The following is a 9,883-nucleotide window of genomic DNA, read 5'->3' on the forward strand; positions in this document are numbered from 1 at the left end:
CCTTCACTTACATACCATATATAACTCAGTGACATCCTTCACTTTAATAGCATATATAATTCTGTATCATCCTTCACTTTAATAACATATATAACTCTGTGTCATCCTTCACTTACATACCATATATAATTCAGTATCATCCTTCACTTTAATACCACATATAATTATGTATCATCCTTCACTATAATACCACATATAAGTATGTATCATCCTTCACTTTAATAACATACATAATTCTGTATCATCCTTCACTTACATACCATATATAACTCAGTGTCAACCTTCACTTTCATATCATATATAACTCAGCATTATCCTTCACTTTAATACCACATATAATTCTGTGTCAACCTTCACTTTAATAACATACATAATTATGTATCATCCTTCACTTTAATAACATATATAACTCTGTGTCATCCTTCACTTACATACCATATATAGCTCAGTATCATCCTTCATTTTAATAACATACATAATTCTGTATCATCCTTCACTTTAATACCACATATAACTCTGTATCATCCTTCATTTTAATAACAAACATAATTCTGTATCATCCTTCACTTTAATACCACATATAACTCTTTGTCATCCTTCACTTACATACCATACATAACTCTGTGTCATCCTTCACTTTAATAACATACATAATTCTATATCGACCTTCACTTTCATGCCATATGTAACACAGTATCATCCTTCACTTTAATAACATACATCATTCTGTATCATCCTTCACTTTAATAACATATGTAACTCTGTGTCATCCTTCACTTACATACCATATATAATTCAGTATCATCCTTCACTTTAATACCACATATAATTATGTATCATCCTTCACTTTAATACCACATATAAGTATTTATCATCCTTCACTTTAATGTCATACATAATTCTGTATCATCCTTCACTTACATACCATATATAACTCAGTGTCATCCTTCACTTTAATAATATATATAACTCTGTATCATCCTTCACTTTAATAACAAACATAATTCTATATCGACCTTCACTTTCATACCATATATAATTCAGTATCATCCTTCACTTTCATACCATATATAATTCAGTATCATCCTTCACTTTAATAACATACATAATTATGTATCATCCTTCAATTTAATACCACATATAATTCATCATCCTTAACTTTAATAACATACATAATTCTGTATCATCCATCACTTTAATAACATACACAATTCTGTATCATCCTTCACTTTAATAACATACATAATTCTGTATCATCCTTCACTTTAGTAACATATATAACTTTGTGTCATCCTTCACTTACATACCATATATAATTCAGTATCATCCTTCACTTTAATAACATACATAATTATGTATCATCCTTCACTTCCATACCATATATAGCTCAGTATCATCCTTCACTTTAATACCACATATAATTCTGTATCATCCTTCACTTTAATACCACATATAATTCTGTATCATCCTTCACTTTAGTACCACATATAATTCTGTATCATCCTTCACTTTAATAACATACATAATTCTAAATCAACCTTCACTTCCATACCATATATAGCTCAGTATTATCCTTCACTTTAATACCACATATAATTCTGTGTCATCCTTCACTTTAATAACATACATAATTCTGTATCATCCTTCACTTACATACCATATATAATTCAGTATCATCCTTCACTTTAATACCACATATAATTATGTATCATCCTTCACTTTAATAACATATATAATTCAGTATCATCCTTCACTTTAATAACATACATAATTATGTATCATCCTTCAATTTAATACCACATATAATTCTGTATCATCCTTCACTTTAATAACATACATAATTCTGTATCATCCTTCACTTTAATACCACATATAATTCTGTATGATCCTTCATTTTAATACCACATATAATTCTGTAGCAATCTTCACTTTAATAACATACATAATTCTGTATCATCTTTCACTTTAATAACATACATAATTCTGTATCATCCTTCACTTTAATACCACATATAATTCTGTATCATCCTTCACTTTCAAACCATATATAACTCTGTGTCATCCTTCACTTTAATACCACATATAATTCTGTATCATCCTTCACTTTAATAACATATATAATTCTGTATCATCCTTCACTTTAGTACCACATATAATTCTGTATCATCCTTCACTTTAATAACATACATAATTCTAAATCAACCTTCACTTCCATACCATATATAGCTCAGTATTATCCTTCACTTTAATACCACATATAATTCTGTCATCCTTCACTTTAATAACATACATAATTCTGTATCATCCTTCACTTTAATACCACATATAATTCTGTATCATCCTTCACTTTAATACCACATATAATTCTGTATCATCCTTCACTTTAATAACATACATAATTCTAAATCAACCTTCACTTCCATACCACATATAGCTCAGTATCATCCTTCACTTTAATACCACATATAATTCTGTATCATCCTTCACTTTAATACCACATATAATTCTGTATCATCCTTTACTTTAATAACATACATAATTCTGTATCATCCTTCACTTTAATAACATGCATAATTCTGTATCATCCTTCACTTTAATACCACATATAATTCTGTATCATCCTTCACTTTAATACCACATATAATTCTGTATCATCCTTCACTTTAATAACATACATAATTCTAAATCAACCTTCACTTCCATACCATATATAGCTCAGTATCATCCTTCACTTTAATACCACATATAATTCTGTATCATCCTTCACTTTTATACCACATATAATTCTGTATCATCCTTCACTTTAGTACCACATATAATTCTGTATCATCCATTACTTTAATAACATACATAATTCTAAATCAACCTTCACTTTAATACCACATGTAGCTCAGTATCATCCTTCACTTTAATACCACATATAATTCTGTATCATCCTTCACTTTAATACCACATATAATTCTGTATCATCCTTTACTTTAATAACATACATAATTCTGTATCATCCTTCACTTTAATAACATACATAATTCTGTATCATCCTTCACTTTAATACCACATATAATTCTGTATCATCCTTCACTTTAATACCACATATAATTCTGTATCATCCTTCACTTTAATAACATACATAATTCTGCATCATACTCCACTTTCATACCATATATAACTCTGTGTCATCCTTCACCTGCCATACATAGCTCTGCTATATACTGTTTCAGTGATGTTTCTGTTATATGATTGGCTGACTTCGTGAATATCACTACTTATGGTACTCACCGACTAAAGAAACGCGAATACCATACATATTGGTTAATATATGAAGAATTACTCGTAATCAAGAGGTATTAGATTGGATCGAGGCACAAATGAACATCCTGGTATGTTGCGTGAACCGACGCTCATGAACGCATCACATGTGACGTCATAGATCCATGACTCGAGATGCACCATTTGTCTCGTGCAGGAATAGCGTGTAAAGTTTGGATACCGCGTGCAGCATGTCGTGATAAGAATAAAAACACTGTGGTAACACTTGACTGATTGTTAGTTTTGTCTTTAAGTGGTCCACATTGGACCCATTCTAAACGTACATACGTCTCCATTTGGTCCGCATTTCTTTTGGCAGAGTACATAAGCACACAAGCATTTCTATTTGATCACATCATATAATTGCATGGCTTACTGTGATCAAAGCTAAGTGTGTTGGTGAAATGTCACAACCATGCTTCACACCTTCGAGATCTACCCACCTTCCAACTTGTTATTCGCTGCGTTGATCGATGGACTGTTTACTCCCTCTCAATACACAAGGTTCTGTTTTCTTGTAACATGCATGGTATACCGACCAGAGGATACTTTGTACTAAGAACATTATAAACCCACACTCGTTCACACCACACACATACATCACATACATTACGCACAGTCACACACACATATACACAACACACACACATACATCACATACACCACATAGAGTCACACACACATATATATACACCACCCACCCACAGACACACACATACACATAGCACACACATACATACATCACAGACACCACATACAGTCACACACACATATACATCACCCACCCACAGACACACATACACACAACACACACACACACATACATCGCAGACACCACACATAGTCACACACATATATATGCTACACCCACCCACAGACACACACATACACACAGCACACCCATATACATACATCATAGACACCACATACAGTCACAAACACATATACACCACCCACAGACACACACATACACACATACATCGCAGACACCACACATAGTCACACACATATATACTACACCCACCAACAGCCACACACATACATCACACACACCATATAGTCTCTCTCTCACACACACATATATATATATATATATATACACCACAGACACGCACACATACACACACATCACAGACACGCACATATATACACCAAGAACCCACAGACATACACACACATACACACACATACATAACAGACACCACACACAGTCACACACACACATATACACCACACACACATATACACCTCCATGTAAGTAATATGTACGTAGCATCTGCACTTATATTGACAGAGAATTGAACCGTGTGAAGAACTACAAGGATGCTAGAAACTTTGATATTCGTCATTTTATGAAATCGTCAAAAGTTTGGTGGCCAGATATACTTTTGATGACCTGTATTACTTCCTAAAACACGTCACAGATCAAGCTCAGCACAGTTTGATCCAACCAACATGAGCTAAGGTACCTGAGCGTATTTCGATTGAGGAACTTTATCAATCTTGGCCTAGAACCTGTGTAACACTGATACATTGTCTGTAAGTAATTATAAGTATATTCATTAACAGACAAACAAAGCGGTGTTTGTAGACTGAACTTGCTTGGACTGCAAATTTGCCCGAGACATGTTCCCCTTTAACATTTGATATTAAATACAGAAGCATCAAGGGGAGCAGTTTTATTAAACTTTGACAGATTATTAATTCTTCCTCACTAGCAGAGAAGTTTAGGCGTTTGTCAGGAAAGTCTCAGATTTCGGGAGTAGAAACGGCAATTAATTTGAAATGCCTATGACGTTAGCAGTTCTACACGTCCTACAGTACAAGGAATACATTCGAGTGATGGTGGTGAGCTAGCGGGTACAGTGGAAGAATAAAGAACACTTCTCGCCCCTCTATATCGACAAGTCGCTGAATATAAGTATCCCCTGTTATTCGAAACGGTTCCTTTATTCATAACCCATTTGCTCCAACACGAATCAAATATTTCTGCCCACAATGACCAAAACGAGTTCGATCCATTTCTTAGAAAAAGTATCCCGAATTTAACAACGGGTTTTTTCAGCCAGCATGTCGAAAGACAATTTGACCCCAAAATCTGTCAACCCAAATAAATCTGCTCTTGAGGTTCCCAGACGCCGGAAATGAAGCCCGGGACTCAGCTCTGAGCACTCTTACTCGTTAAAGCTTTTCACCAAGGCTCCGTGAAACGGAAGTTCTGTCGTAAATGGGTCGATGAGCAAATTGGATGTCGCAAAGCGAGGCTAGAAAGATTCTTTGCCACAGAATCTTGTTAGAGTAATCTCCATACGGAACATATCTTGCTTTGCAGTTAAGGGTAAGTGGATGTGAGCTTCGGAATAAACGATAGTAGGTGGTTGGAGGAAGTTTGTGTTTTGAAACGTTGAAAGCTTGATGATAACCTAACATAGGGTATAGTCAGTTTGATAACATATACTGTGCAGCATCATACGTTATATAACAGTGCCTATACAGTAGTGCAAAGAGGTTAGCTTCATCTATTTCCAATACAATTTCCTATTTTGAATTACCATATGTTCCCGTGTTTTTGTAGGTGAACAAATGGCTTGCCTTTGCATGCGTTTGTGCGCGTGCCACCAGTGGGGCAGGATACGCTGACCTTATCGCGAAATCCTTGTTTCATGACTATTTGATAGCGATTCAGAAATACATGCATATGATATAGTCGGACCTAAGGAGAGGTTTCTTATGGTTATAGAAATGGTTTTGTCGCTTTTATGTCATAGGAATATCATTTGGGTTTTCCAAGGCTGAAAGGTTGGCAACATACAGTAAGAGTCAATAACATATAAACAAATTGTAGGTATTGGGATTTCTGTTTTGCTTATTTGCTATATACGCTTTGAAAATACCCGCCAATGGTGGCTACTCGGGGCTGTTCTTATACACTTAAATAATTTTACAATACATTACGATATATTTGGAATTGAACGAGTTTGACGATGTGATGACCTGACACAACGAAAGTTAATAATTAAGATGGCGTTAGTCATGGCGTCTATCTACATTGAATTCTAATTCTAACACAACGTATCACCTAAATCTCTTTTGTTAGTACGTGAATTTGATTTAACGCCGTTGTGAACAGTATTTCATATATCACGGTGTCCTTCATCAGTGATAGTTTACCTCGAAGGACAGAGTTTTGAAATTATGAATTGTAAAACAGAAATGAGGGTGTGTGTGCTTTTAAACGGTGGCACCGTTGAGTATGGGTTCAAATCCCGGTACGTCCTGGTTATGTTTCTTTGGTTGTCAGCACCACGTGCTCGTGGGGTTCATCAAAGTGATAAACGTCTGATCATGAGAGCTGCGTCTGTGCGCTAAAAGGAACTCACTCACTCACTTACTGCTTTAATTGGTCAGAATGATTGGCTACGTACTCGGTTTGTCATTACAAATCCATGCGTCGAATACTGAATACTGAATACTCGTAAACATGAAAAAAAATCTTTATCTAAAAAAGATATCACTTTCAGACATTTGAAAAATATCGACATGACATTTGACTCTTTCGTCTGTGAGCTATAAAAACGTGACTCTATAATCCCGAAAACATCAAGGGCAAGGGCATAGTCATAGTCGTATCCCAGCAACATGACAGGTAACAGATTTGAAGCTAAGAGAAAAACATGTTGTTTTACAATCATGACACCAGGTGTTCGTAATATTACACAATATTTCGATATTCTTTTAATATCTCAGCCGTCTAACGTGGGAACCCATATGGAGCCTCTCAGCTGACAAACTGTCGCTATTGACCCCCATGTTTCTGTGACAGTTTATCAATCATCAGCACTGACCTGCATGTATTTATCACAAGAAATCGATACAGTTTGTCTAAGAAGGATTTTTTCAACGCATGTCTGGAGCCGCTTCGTCAAATTTATGTAGAAGTTTTAAAGATCAGACTATTATTGTCAATTATCAGATTTATCCTAAGAACCGTGTTTAGCAATGGTGTCCACATTTTGGAACGCGATTTTTATGACCATGATTGAGTTATAAAATGGCTGGGTTTCAGTGTTATCTGTGGTGCTTATTACAGAGTCTACTGAACGGGAAGGATTAGCTCCTGCAGACATCTTTCATCTTAATTACTTTAACCAGGTTTTGAACCATGTTAATCAAGAGATACACATAAGGCTCGATCAGGGCCAATTTGGTCAACTATTGACAAATAGGAAAACTGTTAGAAACTTGTTTGTTTTTAAATTAAACGGAAGGGTTCAACTCATTCACAACTTAATCATCTCAAAATGTCTGCAAAGGCTGGATATAGAGGAAACTGACTATCGAGTGAGTGAGTTGGTTTTAACACTGATATTAACAGTATTCGAGTTAAATCACGGCGTGGTAGCTTCAAATGGGCGGAAAGCCCAGAGTGACGTTTACAAAGTGCGTGTAACCCACGAGCATGGGAATGGTGCTGACAAACCTTGAAACATAATCGGGGCGAAACGAGATTTTTTTAACCCTCAATCATAGGTTTCTGGTTTGCCCAGGGGACGCAACTCTGCACAGACGACTGGGCCACCCGTGACCCCCCTAAACTATGGAAAAATGCGTGATTCAAGATAGCTCTGCTTGGTCCATAGCATCGCTCATAATGCAACAAAATATGCAATACTGAAGCCACATCATGTGGAAAGACACAAACTACTCACTCACTCACTCACTCACTCACTCACTCACTCACTCACTCACTCACTCACTCATTCACTCACTGACTCACCCAAACACCCACCAACTCACTCACTCACTACATTGCGGTTTACGCTTATCATCAAGGGGGGTGGGGGTTGGGGGGGGGGGGGGGGGGTTCAATGTGTGAAACGCTAAGAAACTTGAGTTGGAATGAGAGGGTCAATCTGTCATTGAATGAGTGAGTGAGTATATATTTACGCCACGCTTTAGCAACCTTCCGGCAATATGTCAGTTAACGCCAAGAATCTTACCACATAAGCGTACCCATGTGGGGAATCTTACTCTCTTTGAGGCAACAAACACTGACGTGTTTCTGCAACTTGTGTGAGTTGACAGTAATACCGGTAAAGCAGGACATGCTCAATGCTCAAACACCTGGTGTCTTCACTGATTTTCATGATCCATTTATACAATTTTCACCACGTTTTGCCTTTTAGGCCTATGGAATCTGTTTCGACAAATAATCGAGATAATTGACGTTTTATATTATAATACATTTTCATACACTGTCACATGTTATTAGTTCGGACACAACATGTGCACAAACAAGATGGCCACTACTATATACAAACATATATACAAACATACTTTCAAAAAACAATAATATCCCAAGGGACGGAATCTAAATAAATGAAAAGATCTTTAATGGAGATGTTTGTGAGTGATATTTCATTGTTAAACAGCAGTTGTTGCTGTCAGTAAAATTCATGAACCCCTCTTTAGAGTAAATCAACAGTCATAAATCACTTGGAAATGTTCATCTAAGCGTGATATGAGATAATTAATCACTTCTTAAGCCAAATAACGGCTTTAATTTCCAATTTCGATTTAAAATGTAAGTAGAATTTGTTGCCAAAAGTGCAAAGCGGTAGACGCCTTTGCTTTCCAGCAGAATTGGACGCCGAACCATGAGAACACTTTTCCATTCACCACCTTCGTACGCTGTGTCTCTTCGTTAATCACAACTCTAAGCGATTTCCAGTGTTTGGCGTAAACCGGCAAACCCCGACTCCTGTAAGCTCGCGAGTAGCGGATTGCATTTTCAATAAAATTAACATGGAAAGAAACTAAAGGATTAGTGTGAAGGGACCCCCTCCTTTCTCCCGGACACGCGCACCGTGACCGGAGCCTAGGGAGCCGCCAGGGCACACCCTTGTAACTAGGAGCCAATTTGTTTTCAGACATTCGGTAACCTTACCCCGGTTCTTCAGCATCGATAACAGCGGAAGTGAGTGCACGCAAAGATCGATGGGAGACGACGTCATCAGCTGGATGGGGTCAGACTATGTTTGACCCTCCCAAAACACCTTCTCTCGGTGACGATTACGTGCTTGCTTACTTAAGTACAAGCGTACCGATCTCTGTGGTTAGAGACAATGGGTTAATGTAACCTGTTTTAAGTGAATTAGGAATTTTCACTTGGAATATTTTGACTGTCATTATCTGCGGACATTTTTTTGTTAAGTTGTATTTGATATGCTTATGGGTACATTTGTGGCATCAGTTGTGTTTTGTATGATAATTATTATAATGAGTGTGTACGTTTGGTTTGAATATGATTCCAGGTATATCACGTCGTGTCAGCATAATGTTCGAGGAAAGTGTGAAGTGATGTAGGTCTCAGACGTTTACCGCTTGTGAAATCTACGAGCACTGGCATGGTGCTGACAAACCTACACACATAATCGGGGCGAACTAGGATTCGACCGAAAGATCAAAGGTTTCTGGCGTGCCCAAGGAACGCAACTCTGCACAGCGCTTTAGACGACTACGCAAAACGTGCCTATTGATGATGAGGACTACTACTATTATTAGTATAAAAAGT

The sequence above is a fragment of the Haliotis rufescens genome, unplaced genomic scaffold (assembly GCF_023055435.1).
Source record: "Haliotis rufescens isolate VD_foot unplaced genomic scaffold, xgHalRufe1.0.p SCAF_43, whole genome shotgun sequence".
In the NCBI taxonomy this organism is placed as follows: Eukaryota; Metazoa; Mollusca; class Gastropoda; order Lepetellida; family Haliotidae; genus Haliotis; species Haliotis rufescens.